The following is a 7,093-nucleotide window of genomic DNA, read 5'->3' as shown; positions in this document are numbered from 1 at the left end:
ATGTTTTGGAGTGTGATCTGGGAATCTCATGGAAGGAATTCTAGGGTTGAGGGTCCTGACTATTGTTTGTGAGGGTTGAAATGCATTATTTTGGGATTGTCTAAAATTATGAGAAGAGCTGTTGTTAAAATTTGTAAAATTTATTTTTGATTGAACCATATTATAAGTTAAAACATATTTTAGGGCGTCGTCTAACGTCGTAGGTCTTTGCATCATAAGCATAGTTTGAGGTGAATTTGCAGTCAATATAAGAACAGATGTATTTTGAACTGAGTCTTGAATTTTGATCCGGCACTTCGCATTTAATTTTAGCAAAGTTTCTTTGGACGAAAGTTTTTAATCTTTCTACAAAATTCATAATATTTTCGTTTTTATTGATTTTCAAATATTGCAATTGTTGCAATAGCACATGATAAGTTATTGAGACATTAAACTTTCGCCTTAAAGCATCTTTTATTTCTTGCCAGGATGTTAAATCTGGTCTTGTCAATAAAAAATCACGTGCCTCGTCTGTTAATTTACTTTTAATAGCGGCTAAAACTACTTTGTTCAGATCATTATTATCACTTTGGTATAAACTATAAAATTCGTCAATAGAACTTAAAAAACTTTCTAAATGGTTTTGAGAGCCTGAGAAAGTTGGCAAAAGATGTATGGAAGCGAATGTTTTCCATGTTTAAAGATTGAAAATTTGTCTCTTCTTGAGATTCTTCTACGTTTAAATTTAAATTACCAAAAAGATTTTCTAAGCTATCAGAAGCGTTTGTGATACGTTAAACTTGAGGTTTGATCTTCACTATTTTCCTTACTAGTATTTAATCCTAAAGAAAACCTATGTTTCCTTAAAGTTGCGGCAAATGATTTTGTAGATTTAGGCATAAAATAGCAGTGAATAAAAGCATAAAATATGGCAATTCAGTAATTACTTCCAGTACAATCAAGGAATCCATAAAGTTGTACTTCCAAAATTTCTAGATTGGCCTCAGGAAATGTCGACTCGAAGATCCAGGTCTCGGAAAATGGCAGAAAGGTAAGGCCTCGGCAACACGGTCGATGATCTCGGTCTTCAGTCACTAGCAGCACGGGAGGACTTTTGGCTCCACCAAATTTCTCAGGACACCGGAGAATTTTCAGATCGGATTTAAAAATCACTTCTATTCAACGGTAAACGATAAAGAATAGAACTGCTCTATCATGTTCACAGCGCCAATTAAATACACAGGCCGGAAAACTTCCTTTTAAAAAACTTTTATTTTCTACAAAAAGGGTTACACACACTTTAAAAGTGATTAATTAAAACCTAACCTTAAATTGAACAATTAGCCGAACAGCAACTAGCTTTGACATGGATCTAATGTTAATTATTAATAATACTTTTTTTATTTATATAGGGAATTATGGTGTCTCAGCACTAATCAGCAGTATTAGTATGGTTTGTGGATATTACTCGCGTTTTCGTATTTAGTTATTGTTTGCGTTCTTAAGCTTTTTTTTTTTAATTTTTGGTTTGTTCTTTGGTTTCGCTGAACGTTTTATTACATTAAAATGCTAACCAAACAAAATTCAAAACAATCGTTTAGGTCTGCGAAAATTTCCTTTAACCCCACAAAAATTTCCGCCAAACGATTAATTAAAACGAATAATTTATTTAGAGCGTTAATTTTCAGAACCTATTTGCTTAAGAGGAGGAAACTAATTTGAAAATCCTTTTTGTTATGCGAAAATTCCGCACCCTTTCCTGACAGGCTTTCTTAATAATAAGGCGTATTTACCTGCTTTAACAAGGCTTAAACAGCCGATTTAAGGTTGCGTAAATAGTAGCTTTCGAGAGTCCTTTAGGCCATAGCCGTATATTTCTAAGTGAAACGCTTAAAATATTGAAATTTCTTGTATAAACCATATGCAGCGGCAGCCTCGTTCTGGTTCAGAAATATGTAAATATGACAATCACATTTAGAAACAAGCATCCACCGTCTGGAAACTGTGCAACATATTCAAATATTCTTGGGTGTAGTGTTGTATAAATTTAAGGGCTGGGCCTAGTTAGCTCTCTATTTTACTTGTAAATAACCTAAAATAACATTGGATTGTGAAATGGCGTACTACATATATAAGGTGGCACAACAAAAATAGAAAAATCTGTAAAAAATGGAAAAAATAAATAAATGTTAATCAATCATTAGAGTTACTACAAGAAACGTCACGAACAGCAAAGTCAGTAGTAGAGTAATCATAAGAACTAAACAAAATGAGAGCAATAGCCATGTAATACAAAAGGCAAAAAAATCATTGGATTAGTAGAGTGGAATCTTATTGCTAGAGCAGTTACTTCTTTATCACACACAAATCACAAAGAACAACCACGTACTTACTGACTGAAAAGAGATGCAAGTACAGACTTTATCAAACGGATATGAAAGCAAGAGAGAGACGATAATATCCTAAAGACATATACTGAAGAAAAGTTACTGATGAAAGTTATTAATTAGCATATCATTCTAAAACCTTTTCTCTTACTCAGGATCTTAGAATAAGATCCTGTTCTGTCTCACGAGTACTTTTAAGTCTGAAGAGGATAGCAATAATAAGCCATTGTAAAACGACTGAATTCATTGACCAAAATAAGAACTATATTAAACTATAGATCTGTGGATCTCGAATATCTAGGATTCCTATTCTAGAATTTAAGAAGTAATTTACAATAATAAATATGTTGTAGTAGCATGCATTGAAAAAGCCCGTGGAAATAGTATATACTGTCTCGTAGCAAAATAAACTTATTTATACTTCAATACCCTGTTTCAAATTATTTTTATTTTTATTACGAATAACTAAAATATTCTACTATTATTATTACATAATTCTTTATTTTAAGTCAACAATAATCGACCATTTTCAATTTTATGGATAAAGTGTTCTTATAGGACGAGGATTCCATTCATCACAATCCTCAAACAACACGCAGCCAGAAGCTGACCTATAATATCCTAGTTTACAAAAACAACCCTCAGAACAATGCGGTACAATGTTGCTATGGCCCTTTTTTGCAACGAAACAAGATTCCTGATAGTGATCAGAACATGTAGAATATTTTTCATTATCATAACGGTCACATCCTAAAAAGTGTTAAGGAATTAAAAAAACTAATATATTTTATAAAAAAATTACTTACCAAATTGAAGTTCTCTATCAGAACGAAGAATCAAGTGAGAATAACATGTTTGCCAAATTGAGAAAATGACAAGCGCGACAAAAACGAAACTTCTTAGTTGATTCATTTTTAGTGCAATACTAACTTTGGTTTGAGTTCCCTTTCACCCAGATTGCGAAAAGAAATTAATTTTTTATGATTAAAATTTCTATTGCTATTGTGCAATTGCAGGTATATAATGGATAATTTATTTTTATTTTATAATGTTAAATGTTACGACTTATTATAATACGTTTAAGAGGCCATCTAAAAATTACGTTAGACATTTTCGACCCTCCATTTAATAAAAGGGGAGTTTTTGGTTTGGTTTTTGACAATCTGTCAAAGGCTTTCGACTACGTTAATCTCGACATTTGGCTTAGGAAGCATATTACAATCTTAAGTTTGTTTTCATTCGAAGGGACGTCGATAGCCCGCTTTTCTGCGTCCTTTTTCATATCTTTGTTTTAAATATTAAAAAATTTATTAATTTTTTTTCCGAGTTTCTCCGAGGTATAAAAACATAAAATGTAAAAAAATAAAATTTAAATTTTCCTCAAGAATCATTATTTTTTAGAAAAACATCTATTCTTAGAAATTTACTGAAACGCATTATTTACTTAACATTTTTCAAATCAAGTCTATCTTTAATAGTAAAAAATGTATCAATGTGAAAAACTGTAAATATCTTAAATTTAATTTTTTTCTTAAAAATTATAAATTTTTAGCTAGTACCATCGTGCCGAAAAAAAACTGGGACATTAAAATTTAGGTAGGGAAATGTCTCCTAGTCTATTATAGTAAATCGTATTCCTTGGGTATGGTATGCATATTTACACATTATGAATTCTTGAAGTCTTAATAATTACATATTTAAATAATAATATTGGTACAAAACATTTTTATTTTTCGATATTTATTTTCATTTGGAACACATTTCATAAATAAACCAAAACTAACTAATATAATACAGCATACAATAAAAAACATATATATCACAATAATCCTAAAACAATATCTGGTAAATAAAGGAGTATTGGTAGGCAACTAAGTGCCAATTCTTCCCCAACATCCTATTAAACCAGAAAAAAAATCGAGACAAAATAGAATAACTATTATAAGTAGCACGCCAAAATAATACATATATACAGAGTGACAATTTCAAGAGTAGCCATGGCTTATAATTTTTAAACCGTAAAAGATATAAAAAAATGCTTAAAACCGTTTCTATAGTAACAAGGGGGAACCAAAATGATGAATTTTTTAGGGATATACTATCATCCCTCTAACCCCCAGAGCCACCCCCTTAAAAATTTTAAATTGGAAGGGTAGTCGAGTGATACCTTGTTTGAAAGGTCTATTAATTTCCTATATTATGCGACCCTACTTATAATAATCAATGCATTTATTTTAGAGTTATGCCAATTTTAATATTTTATTAAAGGGTATTTAAGTGTTTTTTAATTTCTTATAAAATTAACATATTTTGAAAATGTCATAAAATATTTAACATTTGAACATTAGTATAAATGGTTAAGAACTAGGAAAACACTCTGCAATATTGCGTTTATTCTATTTTTAAAACAATAAAAATCTGCATTGAACTTTAATTATTTTATTAAATGCTCAAAGTGGCTTCCATTATTTTGCAAGCAAAAGTACAATCTGTTTTCAAACTCTTGACGAACATTTCTAAAAACTTCAGTTGTTAATAATCGGCACTCTTGTGTAATTCTTTGTTTTAGCTCCTCAATGGTGGCAGGCTGCATTTTGAAAACGACCGATTTTAGGTGACCCCAAAGAAAAAAATCGAGAGGGGTGAGATCTGGCGATTTTGGCGGCCATTCAATAGGTCCTTTTCTACCAATCCATTGGTCTGGATAATGATTATCTAGCCACTCTCTAACAGGCAATACATAATGTGGTGGGGCCCCATCTTGTTGAAAATGCAATAAATTTTCATCAAGAACAAGATCTCCATTTTCATCCCTTTGGTTTTCCAATTCCGTTATTACTAAAGGCTCAACAGTTGTTTCTAACATTTCAGCATAAGTTTCTCCATTTAGATTATCATCAATAAACAATGGCCCAATTATATTATTCCCTAGAATTCCGGCCCACACATTTATTTTTTGGGGATATTGGGTGTGCCCTTCCCTAAAAATATGGGGATTCTCATCACTCCAGTAACGGCAGTTTTGCTTATTAACGTTACCGTTTAAATAAAAAGTGCACTCGTCACTGAAACAAATGTTTTTATAAAACGTGGCTCATTTATTATTTTTTGGGTCATTAATTCAAAATTCGATCCGCCTGTCTGGATCGGCATCACCAAGTTCTTGAACAATCTGTAGCTTGTAAGGATGGAATTTATTAATTTTTAATATCTTTCGTACTGATTCACGAGACACTCCTGTGGCAGCTGCTGCTTGACGAGTCGCTTCAGCTGATCACTTCATCTGAGTTGCTTCATCCAGTATTCTTGGCTGATTTTTCTTTATATCACCTACAAACTCAGTTTCTTCAAATTTTCTTACGAACTTCTGGATGTAATAATGCCCAACCTGCTTATCTGGGTGCCTCTCATCAAATATTGTGGCACTTCTACGAAAACAGCGATTTTGAGAACCATAAATAAATATCATTTCAACTCTTTCGGCGATCGTATAAACCATTGTAAAAATAAAACTAGAGCAGTGAGAGAACTTTAAATCACAAAAAGAACCACGATATTACTAACCAAACCAAAAATTGAACATTTTAAGGCAAAATTTAAATAAACAAAAAACAACAAATATTTCGAGAATGGCAGGCATCAAAAATTTTCCTTTTTTTTACATCGCCAAATACCATTCCGACAATTCAATAATTTCAGTATAAGTGTACTATTTATTGGAGTTTTGTTTTGGCTTTTAACAATTCATTTTAGTATCAGAATAAATATTTTTATTCTGATAGTAAAATGAATTGACTAACATTTAAAAGGACATACATATCTCGGAAATGGTTGCATTGATTTTAATGAGTAAGACGGCAAAATATAGGAAATTAATAGACCTTTCAAACAAGGTATCACTCGACTACCCTTCCAATTTAAAATTTTTAAGGGGGTGGCTCTGGGGGTTAGGGGGATGATAGTATATCCCTAAAAAATTCATCATTTTGGTTCCCCCTTGTTACTATAGAAACGGTGTTAAGCATTTTTTTATATCTTTTACGGTTTAAAAATTATAAGCCATCGCTACTCTTGAAATTGTCACCCTTATATATATAGGTTTAAAACGTTGTTACTTAAAGACAAAAAAAAAATTATCGGTTTCTATGGGCATAGTCGGTTCGAGATGTTAGTCTATCAAAAAGATACTCTGGAATTTTCTCCTTTAGGATTTTATAAAAGAAGCAATTTTTTTGTAGAATAAACCTGTTCTGCATATTTAGCCACCTAATTTCTGTAAGCTAATGTGAAATCGGGTTTGGACGAGAAATTTTAAAGATTAACCTAAGGCAGCTATTCTGAACCTTTTGTACTCTGTTTCGATCAGCAAAATCTAAACATGGGCTAGAGATAGGGCTAGATAAGCATTTTTTTGTAGAATAAACCTGTTCTGCATATTTAGCCACCTAATTTCTGTAAGCTTATGTGAAATCGGGTTTGGACGAGAAATTTTAAAGATTAACCTAAGGCAGCTATTCTGAACCTTTTGTACTCTGTTTCGATCAGCAAAATCTAAACATGGGCTAAAGATAGGGCTACAAAAATTAAAATGAGATAAGACTAGAGACTCGCAAAGCGTGATTTTTATTTTTTTACTGAAGCAATGTCTTTGTCCATAAATAATTTTTAATGATCCATAGTCTTTCTTTAATGATAATGAAATGTAATCTTTGAATCTCAGCTTTTTA

General features: G+C 31.6%; 1 long non-coding RNA gene across 1 annotated transcript; it reads right to left on the bottom strand.

Moving 5' to 3' along the window:
- Window positions 1-2,794: 2,794 nt before the first annotated feature.
- Window positions 2,795-3,476, bottom strand: LOC126741221 (uncharacterized). The gene is made up of 2 exons (XR_007662142.1): window positions 3,173-3,476; window positions 2,795-3,116 (listed from the first exon to the last, which is right to left on the bottom strand). It is a non-coding gene; the product is annotated as an uncharacterized LOC126741221 (long non-coding RNA).
- Between the last annotated feature and the right edge of the window lie 3,617 nt (window positions 3,477-7,093).

This window comes from Anthonomus grandis, chromosome 10 (genome assembly GCF_022605725.1).
Source record: "Anthonomus grandis grandis chromosome 10, icAntGran1.3, whole genome shotgun sequence".
Taxonomy (NCBI): domain Eukaryota; kingdom Metazoa; phylum Arthropoda; class Insecta; order Coleoptera; family Curculionidae; genus Anthonomus; species Anthonomus grandis.
The sequence above is the reverse complement of the archived record's forward strand: the minus strand, read 5'-3'. Positions and strand labels throughout refer to the sequence as shown.